At 49.3% G+C, this 20191-nt stretch overlaps 1 protein-coding gene across 1 annotated transcript in view; it reads right to left on the bottom strand.

Annotated features, from left to right (window-relative positions):
* LOC146797324 (G protein-coupled receptor 22-like) overlaps window positions 1-20191 on the bottom strand; it is a 1041243-nt gene that overhangs the window by 139275 nt on the left and 881777 nt on the right. The window contains exon 4 of the mRNA XM_085624334.1: window positions 9543-9696. The gene's annotated coding sequence lies outside the window, so the exon portion shown is untranslated. The remainder of the gene's footprint in view (window positions 1-9542; window positions 9697-20191) is intronic.

The raw sequence follows: 20191 nt of genomic DNA, 5'->3' as shown, positions 1-20191 counted from the left end.
TGTGCAATGAATTTATACCCCTTCCTATTCAGGGCATAGCACGTATTGCCTATGAGGTGCGTCTCCTGCAGCAGTACAACGTCTGGCATTGAGCGTTTCAGAAATTGCAAAACAATCCCCCTCTTAATGCGATCCCCCAAACCATTAACATTCCAGCTTATAACACTTAGGCCTCTACCCCCCATCCTCAAACGGAAAGAGGCCCACCCCACACCCGAGGCGCCACCATGGAACAGCCCTGAGGATAATCATCATGCCTTGCAGAAATAAACCCCCCAACAACAAACTCAAACTCCCCACAACGCCCCCCACCCTGCACCCCTGCTGCAGCTTAAAAAGCCCCCCCAACTTGCAGTGTGCCTGTCGCCCCACAAAAACAAAAATCTACAAAAAGTACCCCAAGGGAGGAAAAGAGCACCCCTCGTCCTCCCGCAACCCTCCACAGTTACTGCACTCTATTCAAATCTACAAATATGGTCAAATCAAGTCAGGCCGGCTTTGAGTTATCAGCCCTGTCCATCCCGGCCACTGTCTCCATGCTCAGCTGTGTCGTCCCCGGTCCGTCGCCGGGGCAAAGCGTCCAGCCATTCATCGGCCATAACAGGAGAGTCAAAAAAGAATGTCCGATCTTCATGCACCACCCGTAGTCTGGCGGGGAAAAGCATGGCATACTTTAGGTCCCGCTCCCGAAGCCTTCGCTTCACCCCCAGGAAGCTCTGTCGCTGTCTCTGCACCTGCTGGGTAAAGTCCGGGTAAAAATTCACCGACGCATTCTGGAAGGGGACTGGGCCCGTCACCCTCGAGGCTTGCAGGATAGCGTCCCGATCTCGGAAATGAAAGAGCCGGGCGACAATCGGCCGCGGCGGGGCACCCGCCTTGGGCCGTCCGCCTGGCACCCTATGGGCCCTTTCCACCGCAAAAAACTTCCCAAGGCCCTTAGGCTTCAGATGATTGAGGACCAAATCTTCCACAAGCAGGTCCGCCGAAGCCTCATCCGAGGACTCCGGGACCCCGATTACGCGCACGTTGTTGCGCCTGGACCGGCTCTCGAAGTCCTCCAGCCGGCGGGCGGCGAGGTCACTCTCGGCCCTCAGCTTCCGGACCTCGTTCTGCAGGTCCGCGACCTCATCAGTGAGGCCCGTGGTCTTGTGGTCCAGGTCCTTAACGCGCTCGTTTGTCTTGCCCAGGTCCGAGCGGATCAAGTTGACATCCACCAGGATGGCATCCACCTTATGCGCCAGGGCCTCGAATTGCCTCCCCATCGAGGTCTGCATCCCATCAAGCGCGCCCATGACATCCTGCAGGGAAAGCTCCGGGGTCCCAGGCGAGTCCTCCTTCCGGGCATCCGGCGCCTGGCTCGATCCACTCGGCGATGTTTTCGGGAGGGCGTAGCGGTCCATACTATTGACTTGGGAATACGTTCCCCGCCTGGTGGACTTAGTCTTCAGCCTATCTCCTTCTGCCTTGCCCGACATAATGGACTCCAAGCAGTCCAATGCAGTGAGGACCGTCCCCTCTCAGAGAGAGGTATAAGGAGTGAGCAGGTCCGCCTTGTTCTTCCAAAATAGCCCACCGAGCGTCCCTGGGGTTATAGAACCACCCAGAGCACTACAGTGTCCGGGCAGACAAAGGGAACGAAACCGAAAGTGAAAGAGCGAGGGTCTCCGTCCGGTAGTTCACACCTCACCAGGCCGTTGTTGATCAACTAGGAGTCGGGCATCCTGCCAACTCTAGCCCCTGGCATCTCCGGGAGTTAGGCCGCAATCTTTCGCCAGTCATAAGTCCGGTTCCCGGTGGGCGATCCGGTCGCGGGTAGCATCAATCGCCTCCCTGACAACTCAGCAACACGGTGCCATGCATACCATCAGGATTTGAGTCAGGATAGTCGACGGAGGGCGCGAGGGTCTCGGGAGCTCTAAGCTCACGCGGCCATCTTGGTCAAGCGCTAGGCTCCTCCCTGATAGAGTAACATTATAGTTTATTAGCACAATAAGTTTCTGTACAGCTGGTATTCCAAACTCCCTTAGTTAAACTTGCTTGCATATCAATTAAGAAGAAAAAGGGTTTAGGTGAAACGAAATATTTGCCTAAGATCACATAATTTAAGCAGGGAAGCCACAATTTGCCCAAGTTTTCTGGTTTCACGTTGTACAAATCAGACACTAAACAGATATCTGTTTGTCTCTCCTTTTTACGTTAATGCTTTGTCTTAACGTCTGAGGCTTTTATATAGCGCAAACTCGCCTCATGCTTTACATAAACACCAGTTACATTGCCCAAGGTCACATTTAAGGTTTCTTATGCATGTGGAGATGAAGAAATTTGCCCAGAATCACCGGATGTTGTGACTCTGCGACTCTGGCCCTAATGCTACATTTGGGGCCGGACTGGGAACCGAAACCAACACTGGCAAACTGCTTGGCCAGCACCCCGGGGGGAAGGAGGGGGTGCAGCCGAGCTGTTTGCTAGGGCCGGTTTTGGACGATTTTGTTACACAGGCCGATATTGCTGGCCCCAGTAACAAAAATGGCCCCCCAGGGGCCTAGAACTGGCCCTCACCCTGGCAGCCCACCTGGGAAACGCCCGGTGCCTGCTACGGCCAGTCCGGCCTGGCTACATCCTAGGTAGAGGAAGAGCAACAAGCAGAAGCCACTTGAAAGCTTGGCTCGTTATGGGTTCGTGGTTCCAACAGGACCTCGAGCTGAGCCAGAGCCAGGCTTCAGGTTCAAACCTGGCTCGAGCTCTCAGTGGCTCGCCCACCTCGATGAAGGAGTAACCTGTCAAATAAACTCTACATCCGGCCTTGGTTCATCCTCTGACCCTGCAATACTGGTTGCATTAGGGTAACACGCGGCCTTCAGAGCACCCTCAGCGTCACCACCTCCTCACCCACCCATCCTGCCTTTTGCCCCTCACTAGCAAGGATTAAACCCTCTGACATCTGTTTGACATCACTACCACTACCCGGGCATTCTGTTGGAGGAACATCAAAGCTTTTAATTCCATTTACATCAGTTCAGACATTCAGCTCTGCCTCTGGTGCCCAGCTGAAGATGTGTAAACAGCAAGCTTGGTTTGCACAAGCTCTGTGTGCGGCACCAGTGGGGAGGCTTAGCAGAGTCTCTGGTGATGACGCAGGCAGAGAAATTGGCACACTTTGAGGTTCTGGGGGGGTCCTTATCAGCGGTCGATACCTACTGTTCTGTCTGTGGAGGGGAAGCTGAAATCGACAAAGCATGTGAAGACAATGTTTAAAGCAGCAGCGCTGCCAGAAAGAAAGGGGCATGGCAGAATTTCAGCACTGAGACGTGCCCAGAACGTTCACAAAGCACATCTATTCTATGCTACACCATGCACAGGGATTTTTCCTGAGACCTTCAGAGTTTACACGACACACCTCTCAATCCTGCGCATTGCATTACACAAGGATCTCTCTACTGAGACCTTCAGAGTTCACGGGACACACCTCTCAATCCTGTGCATCATCAATCATTCAATCAGGATTGATAAAGCACCGATAATCACATAATAGGGTAAACAGGCGCTTGCAGGTCCCGGTGGCTTATTTGCACAGCCAGGTCTTGAGGGCCATTTGGAACTCCGGAAGTGAGGTGATGGTCCAGAGGTGCGTGGGGAGGCTGCTCCAGGTCTTTGCTGTGATGCGGGAGAAGGAGCCTCCTCCACTTCTGCTTCAGTAGAGGCGGGGAGTGTGGGCAAGTGAAAGGGAGGCGGAGCGTAGTCTTCTTGATGGTTGGTGGAAGTTCATGTGATGGTTAATGTAGACGGGTCCTTGGTTGTGTAGAGGAGCTTGAATTGCCACCAGTTTTGTATGGGGAGCTAGTGGAGTTTCCTGAAGTGGGAAGTGATGTGGGTTCATCGGGGAAGGCCGAGAATGAGTCTGGCTGTGGCGTTCTGTATGGTCTGACGTCTCTGAAGAAGCTGTGCGGCGATTCCTACGTACAGGGCATTGCCATAGTCCAGCCAGCTGGTGATGAGGGCTTGTGTCACGGTGCGTCTCGAGTGTAGGGTAGCCACTTGCAGATCTTACGTAGCATGCGCAGAGGGAGGAAGCAAGCATTCATTATTCCAACACTGAGATGTGCAGAACTCTCATAAAGCACATCTATTCCATGCTACACCGTTCACAGCGGTCTCTACTGAGACCGTCAGAGTTCACACGACACACCTCACAATCCTGTGCACTATTATTCCAACATTGAAACATTCATGTAGCAGGACGCATAAAATGCACTGATCGCCAGTACCAGCAGCATGACAAGCTGGTAACAGATCAGTGACTTGCACACGTTACAGAGCATTGTGCAGCTGTCGGTTTATAGGTTAGATCCCTGTAGGATCTCTACAGGTGCGGATTGTCCAGCACAGAGATCCTTGTTTATCCAGTAGATCAGAAAATCCAATGCAAATTAGGCTGATGCTGAGAGGCCAGTGTAACCTCCATCGATGAGATAGAACGTCAGGTCAAGGCACATGTAGCAGATGTACGTGGTTCGCGCTTCCTAGTGCTGGTTAGAAAGGCAATGGGGGCCACGTGCCTTCTGCGGGGAGGGGCACGTGTCCTTCAAGGCACATATTCCCATCACAGTAGGACACCTCGGTTCTTGGAAGAGCTCCTCCCCCTGCAGGTGACAGGCTCCCACCCCTGTAGGACAGCTGGGGTGTGACGGAGGGGAGGAAGCTGCTAGTAGATCTCATTGTCACTGCTGGAAACAAGCTCCAGTCTCAGCAGAAAAGCTTTGCAGTTCAACTTGATGCAACCTGAGTACCCAGGAGAACACAAGCGGACAACTCCGCCTTTCATCCTTTCAACGATGACACAACAAGAGCATTTAAGTGCACCAGTAATAACTGCTGTTTCGCAGTGGGAGGGTGGGGTGGGGGAGGGATTGGGTATTTTAAACTCTGAACTCCATATAAGTACAAATGCAGGCCTAGGAGAATAGGAATGTACTGTGTATGTTTGTGGTGATCTTTCCCCGTCACCCAATAAACAGAGGAGCCTTCAGGGACACAGAGGACAAACAACGCCCCCTGCTGTCACTCCCGGTTCACAACACAGATATTTTCACACAGTAGCCTCCATTGGTTGAGGGAATGGATCCTTCCTCCTTCATGCTCCCGCCTCCCACCGCTCACCTTCTAATCACAGGGAAGGGCGGAGGTGAGATGCCACCAATCAGAAGGCAGTCGCTCCGACTATGCCCACACTAGTGCCAAACCTACAATGCAAGGAGTGAGTGGTAGTGCACGCTGTCAGGTTTACACATGGTTGGTCAGTGAGACGGGGGTGAGCGTCAGGTTTACACTGGGGCTGACAAGAAGGATGTGCGGGGCCTAGCTTGGTCAGTGACACTGGGTTTACACATGGGTTGACTAGAAGGATGTGCAGGGGTGTAGCTTGGTCAGTAAGACTGGGGGGTGCGAGTTTTAGATTTTCCAACAACAATGCTAGTATATCCTGTTAAAATACATTATAGGAGAAGCAGTGCAGGAAAGGAGTTAAAGGGGCATTGGAAAGGGAGCAGAATGATTATTGTAAGGGGCACTTAAAACACAATATGTTTGTAATATGACCAAAATGTTAAGACCTTTAAAACAGAGACAGGGCATGACACAGTGTGTATGTGTGTATTTTTGTCTGTGTGTGTATGTAAAACTCCCAAGTAAACTCAACAGACTCCTCACCAGACCCGACTGAAACCACCTGTACCCAACTATATACAAGAGAATAGATTTATCAGAGGGGTGTGCCACCCCAAACACCTCCCCTGAAGCTACTCCCCTGAGGATGTGGTGGGTCCTGCCAGCTCTGGAATCTGCAGAAGGGGGGAAAGGCTGTTGTTGGCGCATTCTCACAGGACCAGAGTGAACCTTGGGGTCACCTTCTCTTCCCACCTCTGATGGAAGGGCATCCTAAGGTCATAATGCCAGATTTACAGTTTGGCAGATGGAGTTTACTTGTCAGGATGGCAGAGGAAAGTATTCCCCGAGACCTTCGCCTGCCAGATTTAGAGTTAATAGTCGCCCTGCAGACAACCCTTTCCATTGACTGGAACCAGCCATGAAACTTGTTTCTCAGAAACTAACTCCCAGTGCCAAACCCTCGGCAGGTTTGTGTTTGAAAAATAGTACACTAATGGTGCCCTCTCCCTGGGGGCTTTCTCCTGGGGGGTGTAGGTGTCATTATTGTGTTTTTTTCCAGTCCCTTACTGCCGTTTTCTTTATGGTTCTGACGGATAAGATAACATAACACGTGTATTTGTAAAGTGCAAGTTCACCCAAATGTATCTTGGCACTGAGTAATAGATGTCAATTATTAAACAACTCAATAGTACTTATTTCATCGATCTCAGAAGGATGAATGGATAGAAAACAAAAGACTTTACACCGTCCACCCTAAATAGGGCAAGCAGTGCAATGTCCTTCCTCTGACAGCCCCTACTTCCTCGGGCATTTGGAGGAAGTGTTCCGCTGACGGAGCCAACCGAGGTTCCATCAACAGAATACTTGTGATTGTCTCGACTCTTAACCTCTTCTGTGCCCATGACGAGATAGTCTCGTCATGGAGCACGGTCGCGCTGTGCCCATGACGAGACTATCTCGTCATGAAACCCACCCGCGTGGGAAACGCCCGGCACAGGAGGGGGAAAGGGCGTGGCACCGAAGGGGTTAATGAAGCGGGCAGACCAAGGGTTTGGCAGACAGAGTACCCTGTCCGCAAAGCTCTAGATAAGGCCCTAGTGCGTTGGGTCTCGGGGGTCTCTCCCTACAGCAGGACATGCAGAGCTATGTGGGGTCACATGAGAAACCAGGGGTCTGGATTCCCTGGTTCTCAGGTAGGAGCAGTTTCTGCTTTTTAGATGACCATACAGACCAGCCATGCGGAGCATGACCCAGAGCAGGACAGGGCTTGCATCACCACGCTGATGTCACTGGACCTACCCAGTAATCAACACAGGCATCCATGGTGAAGTGCTCACGCCTCACCACCAGGCAGAAAGCAGCAGCGCGCTGCCAGCACCTAGCATCTAAGCAGCTTATTATCAGAGCTTAGTACTAACTGACCTACTTTCTGGGAGTACCTCCCGCTTCCAGGAGCTCTGCCTTGAAGCGCTCACTCAAATACACAAGATCAATTTGTGCACAAATTCACAAAACTGACTGCACTCTGAATTTGCAGTTTTACTGGCGCCGGGTCAAATTTTAACACCCTTCAACGTCTACATTGCCCCTCTCGCCACCACGTCTGACAACACCGCCTCAACATCATATCATACGCTGACGACACCCAACTCATCCTCTCCCTCACCAAAGACCCCACCACCACCAGACTCAACTTCCAGAAAGAAATGCAAGACGTCGCACTCTGGATGACCAACAGCTGCCTGAAACTTAAGGCCAAGAAAACTGACGTCCTTGTCCTTGGAACCACCCCCTCAGCATGGGACAACACCTGGTGGCCGTCGGCCCTCGGAAGCCCACCGACCCCCGTGGACCACGCCAAAAACCACGGCATAGTACTAGACTCATCACTCACCATGAACCGACAGGTCAACGGCGTCACCTCCGGCTGCTTCAACACCCTCCGCAAAACTTTCAAGTGGATCCCCCCTGAGTCAAGCAAGACAGTCAACCACGCACTCATCACCAGCAGACTGGACTATGGAAATGCGCTCTACGCCGGCATAAACAAGTCCCTACTCCGCAAACTCCAGACAATACAGAAAACCGCCGCCAGACTCGTCCTCGGCATCCCCCGGCACGAACACATCAACCAACACCTACGAAGGCTTCACTGGCTCCCCATGGAGAAAGGAGTCATCTTCAAAATCCTTACCCACGCCTACAAATGCCTGCACAACGCCGGACCCGAATACCTCAACAACAGAATCAACTTCCACGTACCCAAAAGGAAGCTCAAATCTTCCAGCCTCGCAATGGCTGAAACCCCACGCATCCACAGAGCCAGAGCAGGTGGAAGATCCTTCTCCCACATTGCGGACAAGATCTAGAACGAGCTCCCGGAAGACATCAGACGCCCCCCCCCTCCCTGAACACCTTCAGTAAGACTCTCAAGACCTGGCTCTTCGGGTAACAGATCTGCTGACCCCCCCCTCCCCCTCTCAGCACTTTGAGACCCTCACGGGTAAGTAGTGCGCTTATAATACCCCGATTGATTGAAACATAAGAGAAAATGTACTTGGAGATCCGCCCTTTTGATACCTACATAGCAACATGCCTGCATTTATTTTCAACCCGCCTGCAGCTCACAAACCCACGGGACGTCCTTGAAATCAACTTGAGCAGAGCGTCCGAGGCACCAACTCTCACATCCTGGTGTTAACAAATAACTTTCCTGATTTCTGCAAAACCAACGATTTGGTAATTCTCAAGCCGGTTATTGTTTCCTGTTTTACAGCGTCACATGCTGAGTGAAAAACAAGACTTGCTGGTAGTGTGCATTTTTAGGTCTGGCCACTGGACAGAGCCTTAGCTCCCTTAAATGTCTAAAGGTATGGAATGGATTGCCAGATCAACTCTCACTGTCACGTGACAGGAAGTGCTGAGAGGAACATTTGAAGTAATAGGAAGGGCGTGCCTCCTAACGCCAAGGGCGTGACACAAAGCATGCAGTGCGCGTGGTCTGCCTAGGTGCCTGTCTGCGTCAGTACATGAAGTCAAGTCTCCACCGCTGTGCCAGGACACCCTCAACGGGGTGAAGGCTGGCATGGCGGACCTGTATGGGTAAAAAAAAAGCCCAAATTCACCCTCTCAATTTTGGTCACTCCCTGCTCCCACAAATGTTTGTTAGAAAGCAGGGCACAAGTCGGCATCACGGCACGTGACATCACAGTGCATGACATCACAGGAAGTGGCATCACAAAAAGTGACATCAGATCTTAAGCCCTCACATATATGTTTAGCAGGTCTATCTTGAGCACATGTGAGCAGATTGACTTCGGCAGAAGATTCACACTTTTGCAAGCTTCACAGAAACCATTGTTGCCTTTTGTCAGCGTAAAGCTTCCTCTAGCCATAGTGCTTTAAAAGAAAACATAGTGATATTTAAATGATTACATCTCCTCCTCAGGGGTAGTATGCTGCCAGCCAGGAGACTCCAACAAAAGGAGGCCTGATGACCCCTCAGATTCGGCCTTTGTTATGGGCTCAGCAAGAGTCAGACATAAGAGAGCCCCCTCCCCGCCTGCAGGTTGTTGCGGATCGAAAGCAGATAACAACGCGCAGGCGCTGCTGAAAGTGTCGCGGTGTTTGGATATTACACCGGGACGAATTCAGCGGCATCTTTTTCAGTGGGGCCCAACTTCTTGTCCTGTGAAAACAGTGGGTGGACGCCATCCACCTGCGTGTACCCCCGACTCGTGCCCTGTTAGAAAGCCGAGAAAATGTGTACTTGGACAGTGATTGAAAAACAATGCATTGATCAGTTCTGACGTCACCCCACAGAAAAAATAAAAATTGAGTAAAAAAATAGTAATTGTATGGAAATGTGCCACACTTACCTTTTTCCCTCTGTGCCGACAGAGGATGGTTGGGCCCTTCCCTCACAATGTGCGAATCTCGGCCGCTGGGTCGCTCTCTCGCGTCTGAGGCTCTGTCACGCAGCAGCTCCGAGAAGCCTGTGTAGCGCTGGTCTGTCTCTCAGCCGGAAGCAACCTAGCAAGAACAGAGAATGAAAATCAGTGTCCTGCTCAGTCCAGTCCAGAATCAGCTCACTGGGAGATCAGTGCGACCCGTCACAGCCCAGGTGTGACCTTCACTAGAGCTGGGCCACTAGTGCCAGTAAGTACAACCAGGGTGTGCAAGCAGGCAGGTTTATGAGTGAAAACCACACGTGGAGTTTACAAAATGTGTATTTGGCATTGCAAAAATATCTACAAATTCATGAGAGCAACTCTGCCAGGGGCAGGAAAGGAGCGTCACAGGAGGGTGGAAAACACCCACAAACGGCCTGTTCAGACAAGGTCGGAAAACCACTACTGTGACAAGCGGCGGTAAATCCGCAACCAGGGTCAGAATGGGAGGGAGCGGTAACCCCATAACCTCTGAGGGAAAGGGTCTCTCAAGAGAAGAACTATTTATCTTTTGTAATTGTATTTATGTAGCGCTTACTACCCCTGACGAGGCATCAAAGCACTTTTTGGCGAGTAGCCCGCTACTCCAGACCCCAAAAAGGATTAATGATGGATTAGTATAGTGAAATATGAATTTGTTTGGGCAGTGGACACGTGAGTCTGTTGGATTGAAAAGGAAAGTGGAGGGATAGAAGAGGGAAGGGTCTGAAAAGTGTTCATTTGGAGATTATAGCAGTAGGAGGAGGTTTGGGGTGAGTAAAGGAGAGATGGAGGGGGAAACGTATCTAGAAGTGGATTAGGGAGAAAGATGAGGTATCGGATGAATCTAGGAGGGCTATGTGAGGGAAGGGTTTAGAAAGGCTTGCTTGAGAGATCTCTGTAGTGGGAGAGGTATGAGATGATTCAAGGAGGGGTAGAGTAGGGAAGAGTCTAGAAAGGGTTAATTCGGGGATCATAGTAGTAGTATGGGGTTTGGGATGAGTCCGAGTGGAGGCAGAGGGTCTATTAAGAGAGGTATACGGTGGGAAACAGGGAGGTGCTTTGGAGATGTTCACTTTTTGATTTGTTTTTATATTTTATTTAAATTTTATTTTTACAGTAGTAGTAAAGTTATAAATATATAGATACATAAGTACATGGAAGGTATATATGTATAAGGGAGGTAATATATCAGGATTTAAGTTGTATTTAATAAACTCAGACTTTCAAGTGTTGCTGTACTTTAAGCTAAATGTTTTTTTCTTTTTTGGTTATCTTTCAGTAATTCAATGGTGAAGCAATTGTAGATACAGAGTTATGATAAGATATGCATATTGTGATGGATCAATAAACAGAGAAACAGAAGCATCTAATCAAGTAACTTACATGCAAACGATGAAGTGACCTATGTACATGTTAAGCATAGAATAATAGAACCATAAAATGTACATTTGTTAAGCAGACCTAAAGGGTATCTGTATATGTTTATAAACATGATTATTATACACATTTATACAAAGGAATACACATATATAGGTACAAATATAAGTCCAAATAAATGATTATGGGCCATATGTACGTACAACGTGTTTTGCGATTCTCTAATTGCAATTTTTAGGGAATCGCAATTAGAGAATTGCAAAACGGAATGTAGGTAGGATTAGCAAAATATTTTGCGATTCCCACCTATTCCTTATTTGCGAATCCCAAATTGAGATTCGCAAATAAGGAATACCTTGCCATTCATTCCTATGGGCTAGAAGGCCCATAGGAATGAATAGGAAGACATTCTCAATTTGCGATTCTCAATTAGAAAATCGCAAATTGAGAATGCAATTTCAAGGTTGCAAGGGTGTCAATAGGACACCCTTTTGCACCCCTGAAATAAACATGTGTGCACATGTGACGCACATACATGCCCTAAGGGCATGTATGTGCGCCACATGGCACTTTGAAAAATGCAAAAAAGTGCATTTTTCAAGGAAATCGCAAATTACCACCAACCTGAGGTTGGTGGTAATATGCGGTTCCTTTAGCCAAAATTGCACAACTTGGGTGTTTCCTACATTGCATTTAAGGAATCGCAATTTGGGATTCATTAAATGCATTAGCAAAATAAGGAATCGCAAATTTTGCGATTCCTTATTTTGCTTGTGGGTTTTTGTGTGCTACATAGCACACTGCCCAAATTGCGATCGCAAACGCCGAAATTCGGCGAATTTCAGCATTTGCGATCGCAATTTGCCTTCCTACATATGGCCCTATATACCCAGGGATATGCTGTATATTTATGTTTGAGTATGGCGGTTATGTAGGGAAGAGCCAACTCTTGAGTAGGCTTCTGAAGATAAGGTAGTTATCTGTGGATTTTAAGTTTGGGAGTAAAGAGTTTCATAGTTTGGATGCATGAACAGAGACGGATGTGTCACCTATGGTTTTTCCCTTGTATGGTGGGATTTTGAGGCGAGGTGCCAATATAGAGCAGAGGTTCCTTTGTTGAATGTATTTGGTGATTTTATTCCTGATGAAGAGCCGTCCCGTCCGATGTATTGCCTTGTGGGTGATACAAGGCAGCTTGAAAGTGGATCTTCAGGCAACTGGTTACCAATGCAGGGCTTTCAAGGCAGGGGAGATATGGGCGTGCAGCTTTATATGTTAGAGTAGTCTGGCAGCCGAGTTCTGAATCCGTTGAAGTCTTTTCATAGTTGTTAAAGGTGATTCGTGGTAGAGGCTATTGGTGTAATGAAGTTTAGACAGAACAAGAGAGATAGTAGCATGGACCTTGTGTGGAAATTGCATGTGGGGGAAAATGGGTTGCAGAGTTTTCATAGTAATGAAGCTTGAACTTACTAATTTGTCCACTTGGGCATTCGTTGATAGCTTGGAGTCCATGGTCATTCTGAGGGTTCTTACATCCTTAGATACTTTAGGGGGTGTTCCCATATCGTCTTGAATAAAAGAGCGAGTTTTTAGGTCAAGCCTAGGCAGCGCGCATGCGCTGTCTGCAAGACCTGTTGTTATCTCCTCTATCTGCATTTTGGCATGCCCATGAATTGCCATTTGTTCGTTGTTGTGCCACTTAGAAATACAGGTTTTTTATTGGTACATTGGGTCTGATTCTCCCGCCTTTGCATGCTTTGGTCAGGCACAGGCGATTTTACTCATTGTTTGCTTGCGTTGGCCATCAAAGTATGCCCCCGGTTCCTCCTGGTCATCCTGATCTGCCTTTTTATTTTTTAGGCTATCAACATCGTTTTAGGCTTTTAGGTCATTTCACGGAGCAATGCTCTGCACCTGCAAAGTGGCAATTTCTGTCGGGTAGCTGTTGAGCTATGCCAATAGCTCTAACTCAAGAAAATGCAAAACCGATTGCATTTCGAATGCTTGTTTAAAGTGCTGTTGTACTGCAGAGTCACATGTTTAAATATGCACACAATCTAATTTTTCATTTGATTGGTGTTTAATTGCGAAGAAGCTGCATGTGTCCCTGCTTTGAAGGAGACTCCAGGAAGGCGGGGGCCACAGAATCATGGTTGACATAATAGGGACCTGAAATAATAATAATAATTTTAATTTTAATAATAATGTTGCAGGTCTGTATTTTTAACCTTGATATTGTGATATACAATTCTCTAGGAATGTTTGATGAATCCCACAAACATCAGAAATTTGCTTCAAATCTAGAAGTAAATCTCAAAGTATTCTGCTGAGGACGGACTTTCTGACAAAACGCACCTTTTACAGGATTGTTCGTTCACTTTTATTTATAAACTCCATCAACTGGGGGATGTCTGTGATGCCGGTCTGGTGGCTTAGTGGACTAACGAGGCATCGTGGCCTGTGTTTGACCGCATGGTCAAAGGTTCAAATCCCAATGGGTCCACTGAGCTTTTCATCCTTCTGAGGTCGATAAAATGTGTACCATTGAGTTGGATAACAAGGAACATCTGTTATTCAGCACCAACACCCTTGTGCATGAACGTGCGCTTTACAAATGAATGCTATGTCTGTGCATTTGTCATAAAAAGATACAAAGTTGGAACCACCTCAGTAGTCATTCTGGAAACAGCTGAAAACTCCTTGCTAGAGTGTTCCATTCACTTTTCTGTCAGGTTTCTTCCTAATCGAGGGATTTTTACCAGGTGCTTTGAGGATTATGGAATATGAATAATATATATCATTATTTACCAAAACCTACTCCTCATCCAAGCCCATTATGGTTTGTGCAAACGCTACAACTGCTTAGTGTGCCATGGAAGACTGCGCTGTTGCTGCACATGATGCCTCTGCTATGTGTGTGTCTGTGTGAAGCTTGCACTGCTGCCAGTGCTTTACCTGCTTGGTGTGAAATGGAAGGCTGCTCTGCTTCTGCACATGATGCCCCTGCTGTTGTGTGTGTGTGTGTGAAGCTTGCACTGCTGCCAGTGTTGTACCTGCTCGGTGTGCAATGGAAGGCTGCGCTGCTTCTGCACATGATGCCCCTGCTGTTGTGTGTGTGTGTGAAGCTTGCACTTCTGCCAGTGCTTTACCTGCTTGGTGTGCAATGGAAGGCTGTGCTGCTTCTGCACATGATGCCCCTGCTGTTGTGTGTGAAGCTTGCACTGCTGCCAGTGCTGTACCTGCTCGGTGTGCAATGGAAGGCTGCGCTACTTCTGCACATGATGCCCCTGCTGTTGTGTGTGTGTGTGTGTGTGTGAAGCTTGCACTGTTGCCAGTGCTTTACCTGCTCAGTGTGCAATGGAAGGCTGCGCTGCTTCTGCAATTGATGCCCCTGTTGTTGTGTGTGTGAAGCTTGCACTGCTGCCAGTGCTTTACCTGCTCGGTGTGCAATGGAAGGCTGCGCTTCTTCTGCACATGATGCCCCTGCTGTTGTGTGTGTGTGTGAAGCTTGCACTGCTGCCAGTGCTGTACCTGCTCAGTGTGCAATGGAAGGCTGCACTGCTTCTTCACATGATGCCCCTGCTGTTGTGTGTGTGTGTGAAGCTTGCACTGCTGCCAGTTCTGTACCTGCTAGTGTGCATTGGAAGGATGTGCTCCTGCTGCACATGCTGTGTCTGCTGTGCTTGTGTGTGTGTGAAGCTTCCACTGCTGCTAATGCTGTACCTGCTCAGTGTGCAACAGAAGACTATGCTGCTGCTACCGCACCTGCTGTGCGTGTGTGAAGCTTGCACTGCTGCCAATACTGTATCTGTTTGGTGTGCATTGGAAGGCTGCACTGTTGCTGCACATCATGCCTCTGCTGTGTGTGTGTGAAGATTGCACTACTGCCAATACTGTATCTGCTTGGTGTGCATTGGAAGGCTGCACTGTTGCTGCACATAATGCCTCTGCTGTGTGTGTGTGTGTGTAAGAAGCTTGCACTGTCGCCAATACTGTACCTGCTAGGTGTGCATTGGAAGGCTGCACTGTTGCTGCACATGCTGCGTCTGCTGTGCTTGTGTGTGTGAAGCTTGCACTGATGCCAATGCTGTATCTGCTCAGTGTGCATTTGAAGGCTGTGCTCTTGTTACACATGATGCACCTGCTGTGTGCATGTGAAGCTTGCACTGCGGCCAATGCTGTACCAGCTCAGTGAGCCATGGAAGGCTGTGCTGCTGCTACCTTACATCAAACATCTGCTGTGTGTGTCTGTGAAGCTTGTACTCCTGCTCTGTATGCTGTACTTGCTCAGGGTGCAATGGAAGCCTTCGCAGCTGCTGAACAAATTATATTTGCTCTGAGTGCAATAGAAGCTTGCACTGTTCCTGCTGCACATGCTGTGGCTGTTCTGTGTGTGACTGAGGCATGCAGTGCTGCTGTGTATCCTGTACTTGCTCTGTGTGTAAGGGAGGCTTGCACTGCTGCTTCATATGCTGCACTTGCTCTGTGTGTGTTGAGAGCTTGCACGGCTGCTTCATATGCTGCACTTGCTCAGTGTCTGTTGAGAGCTTGCACGGCTGCTTCATATGCTGCACTTGCTCTGTGTGTGTTGAGAGCTTGCACGGCTGCTTCATATGCTGCACTTGCTCAGTGTCTGTTGAGAGCTTGCACGGCTGCTTCATATGCTGCACTTGCTCTGTGTGTGTTGAGAGCTTGCACGGCTGCTTCATATGCTGCACTTGCTCAGTGTCTGTTGAGAGCTTGCCAGGCTGCTTCATATGCTGCACTTGCTCTGTGTGTGTTGAGAGCTTGCACGGCTGCTTCATATGCTGCACTTGCTCAGTGTCTGTTGAGAGCTTGCACGGCTGCTTCATATGCTGCACTTGCTCAGTGTCTGTTGAGAGCTTGCCAGGCTGCTTCATATGCTGCACTTGCTCAGTGTCTGTTGAGAGCTTGCACGGCTGCTTCATATGCTGCACTTGCTCAGTGTCTGTTGAGAGCTTGCCAGGCTGCTTCATATGCTGCACTTGCTCTGTGTGTGTTGAGAGCTTGCACGGCTGCTTCATATGCTGCACTTGCTCAGTGTCTGTTGAGAGCTTGCACGGCTGCTTCATATGCTGCACTTGCTCTGTGTCTGTTGAGAGCTTGCACAGCTGCTTCATATGCTGCACTTGCTCAGTGTCTGTTGAGAGCTTGCACGGCTGCTTCATATGCTGCACTTGCTCTGTGTGTGTTGAGAGCTTGCACGGCTGCTTCATATGCTGCACTTGCTCAGTGTCTGTTGAGAGCTTGCACGGCTGCTTCATATGCTGCACTTGCTCTGTGTGTGTTGAGAGCTTGCACGGCTGCTTCATATGCTGCACTTGCTCAGTGTCTGTTGAGAGCTTGCCAGGCTGCTTCATATGCTGCACTTGCTCTGTGTGTGTTGAGAGCTTGCACGGCTGCTTCATATGCTGCACTTGCTCAGTGTCTGTTGCGAGCTTGCCAGGCTGCTTCATATGCTGCACTTGCTCTGTGTGTGTTGAGAGCTTACCAGGATGCTTCATATGCTGCACTTGCTCTGTGTGTGTGGAGAGCTTGCCCGGCTGCTTCATATGCTGCACTTGCTCTGTGTGTGTTGAGAGCTTGCACGGCTGCTTCATATGCTGCACTTGCTCAGTGTCTGTTGAGAGCTTGCACGGCTGCTTCATATGCTGCACTTGCTCAGTGTCTGTTGAGAGCTTGCACGGCTGCTTCATATGCTGCACTTGCTCAGTGTCTGTTGAGAGCTTGCTCGGCTGCTTCATAGGCTGCACTTGCTCAGTGTCTGTTGAGAGCTTGCACGGCTGCTTCATATGCTGCACTTGCTCAGTGTCTGTTGAGAGCTTGCTCGGCTGCTTCATATGCTGCACTTGCTCAGTGTCTGTTGAGAGCTTGCACAGCTGCTTCATATGCTGCACTTGCTCAGTGTCTGTTGAGAGCTTGCTCGGCTGCTTCATATGCTGCACTTGCTCTGTGTGTGTTGAGAGCTTGCCAGGCTGCTTCATATGCTGCACTTGCTCTGTGTGTGTTGAGAGCTTGCACGGCTGCTTCATATGCTGCACTTGCTCAGTGTCTGTTGAGAGCTTGCATGGCTGCTTCATATGCTGCACTTGCTCAGTGTCTGTTGAGAGCTTGCACGGCTGCTTCATATGCTGCACTTGCTCAGTGTCTGTTGAGAGCTTGCACAGCTGCTTCATATGCTGCACTTGCTCTGTGTGTGTTGAGAGCTTGCACGGCTGCTTCATATGCTGCACTTGCTCAGTGTCTGTTGAGAGCTTGCACAGCTGCTTCATATGCTGCACTTGCTCTGTGTGTGTTGAGAGCTTGCACGGCTGCTTCATATGCTGCACTTGCTCAGTGTCTGTTGAGAGCTTGCACAGCTGCTTCATATGCTGCACTTGCTCTGTGTGTGTTGAGAGCTTGCACGGCTGCTTCATATGCTGCACTTGCTCAGTGTCTGTTGAGAGCTTGCCAGGCTGCTTCATATGCTGCACTTGCTCTGTGTGTGTTGAGAGCTTGCACGGCTGCTTCATATGCTGCACTTGCTCTGTGTGTGTTGAGAGCTTGCACGGCTGCTTCATATGCTGCACTTGCTCTGTGTGTGTTGAGAGCTTGCACGGCTGCTTCATATGCTGCACTTGCTCAGTGTCTGTTGAGAGCTTGCCAGGCTGCTTCATATGCTGCACTTGCTCTGTGTGTGTTGAGAGCTTGCACGGCTGCTTCATATGCTGCACTTGCTCTGTGTGTGTTGAGAGCTTGCACGGCTGCTTCATATGCTGCACTTGCTCTGTGTGTGTTGAGAGCTTGCACGGCTGCTTCATATGCTGCACTTGCTCAGTGTCTGTTGAGAGCTTGCCAGGCTGCTTCATATGCTGCACTTGCTCTGTGTGTGTTGAGAGCTTGCACAGCTGCTTCATATGCTGCACTTGCTCTGTGTGTGTTGAGAGCTTGCACAGCTGCTTCATATGCTGCACTTGCTCTGTGTGTGTTGAGAGCTTGCACGGCTGCTTCATATGCTGCACTTGCTCAGTGTCTGTTGAGAGCTTGCACAGCTGCTTCATATGCTGCACTTGCTCTGTGTGTGTTGAGAGCTTGCACGGCTGCTTCATATGCTGCACTTGCTCAGTGTCTGTTGAGAGCTTGCCAGGCTGCTTCATATGCTGCACTTGCTCTGTGTGTGTTGAGAGCTTGCACGGCTGCTTCATATGCTGCACTTGCTCTGTGTGTGTTGAGAGCTTGCACGGCTGCTTCATATGCTGCACTTGCTCTGTGTGTGTTGGGAGCTTGCACGGCTGCTTCATATGCTGCACTTGCTCAGTGTCTGTTGAGAGCTTGCCAGGCTGCTTCATATGCTGCACTTGCTCTGTGTGTGTTGAGAGCTTGCACGGCTGCTTCATATGCTGCACTTGCTCTGTGTGTGTTGAGAGCTTGCACGGCTGCTTCATATGCTGCACTTGCTCTGTGTGTGTTGAGAGCTTGCACGGCTGCTTCATATGCTGCACTTGCTCAGTGTCTGTTGAGAGCTTGCCAGGCTGCTTCATATGCTGCACTTGCTCTGTGTGTGTTGAGAGCTTGCACAGCTGCTTCATATGCTGCACTTGCTCTGTGTGTGTTGAGAGCTTGCTCAGCTGCTTCATATGCTATACTTCCTCTGTGTGTGAGTGAAGCTTACAACGCTGCTCTTTGTGCTGTTCTTCCTCTGTGTGTGAGGGGAGCTTGCAGTGCTGTGGTTCCACGATGTAATAGCGAAGTTCCTGAATAATCTTTTTACAATTAAAAGCCTGCACTATTGGCTTTGCCAAGGCTTCTGTTTTCTGCATCTGTGCTAGGCTGATGCCCGCGAGCACAACAGACTCTTCCTTGATCGCATCCCAGGGGAGCCCGTTCCCTTTTATGTCAAGATAAAAGGCGCCAACAACTGCTTTCGGAAGACACTGTTCGGAAATGGATCCAGACATGAAAGGCGTCTTTCTGAAGGGGGCGGGGCCTCTAGGTGAGGCCCAAGGACAGCACCATCCTTCTCCTACAGGGTGACACTACTCGCTTCGGGATGCATCTTATGCACCTGCTTGTCTCACTAAAGGACCCGCCCCCGCCTGGAAGAAAGACTCTGGAACAACAACACTCGGCCGTCATTGCGAGGTGAGCGGAGCGGTACCGCCCCCCCCCCCCTCCCCCCGGGGAGGGAATGGGAGACTCCGCCCCATAAGAATGTTACTCGGTGCGGTCCCACAGCCGCACATTTTAAAACTTTCCCTCTGACATTTTCATGCGTTTTAAAGTGGGAGAAAAGTGTCAGTGAAAATGCCCTGGAATTGGGAGTCACATGCAAAACAAGCATTGGCAATGGTATAGGCCGAGCTGTAGAGGAATGCTTCATGAATCATTACAATTAAATTCACGTTATTTTAGTTTATTTTGTCAAATTACTCATCCCTGTTTTACTTTGCCGGAGTACTCATTCAGACAATGTTTGCACGTTGTCTGGTGACTGTTCTCGAACACATCTACGTTCCCAAACTCAGGATAAATTGTTCAAATTCACTTATAGATGCACGTTACACCACTGTGACATTCACAATATATTTTTGTGCGACTTAGGCACTTAAGCATGAATGCAAAATAGTGTATAACTTATACATGTATGCATGCTCCAGGAGACTGAAGCTTTGTATTATTTTAAAAGCACGTGCACACTCCCTTGTGCAGCCCTGAAGAGGCCATAAAACAGTTTGGTCGAAATGCGTTGACTATATACTATGAGGAGTTCACACTGACAGTTGAAAAAGAAAAAATGTACATATGGACCAATGGCCTAATTTTGTTGAATGGTCTACATGTTACCATTAGACGACCTCTACAACAAAAGTGGTCTATCTCTTGATGGACCCGGCTTAAAAAACACTGGGGCAGATCTATATTGGAGATGCGCCACTTTTACGCCGCCGTTGCGTCACTTTTGTGACGCAGCGGCAGTGTAAACCCTGCGCCACGTTGCGCCATATTTACATCGTGACGCATCTATGGAGATGCGTCACGATAAAGCCCTGCACCACGTAAAACCTGCGTCAGGTTTCACGTGGGCGTGTCGACAGAGTGGGGGGCGTTCCGTCGCAGGAACGCCCCTGAAAAGTGACTCAGTCAAATCTATAAGATTTGACTGAGTCACTTTCCCAACGCTGATGCGCCAAAACCCTGCGCCTGCTTGAAGCAGGCGT

The sequence above is a fragment of the Triturus cristatus genome, chromosome 9 (genome assembly GCF_964204655.1).
Source record: "Triturus cristatus chromosome 9, aTriCri1.1, whole genome shotgun sequence".
NCBI lineage: Eukaryota > Metazoa > Chordata > Amphibia > Caudata > Salamandridae > Triturus > Triturus cristatus.
Note: the sequence above shows the minus strand (reverse complement) of the source record. Positions and strands in the feature narration are given on the sequence as shown.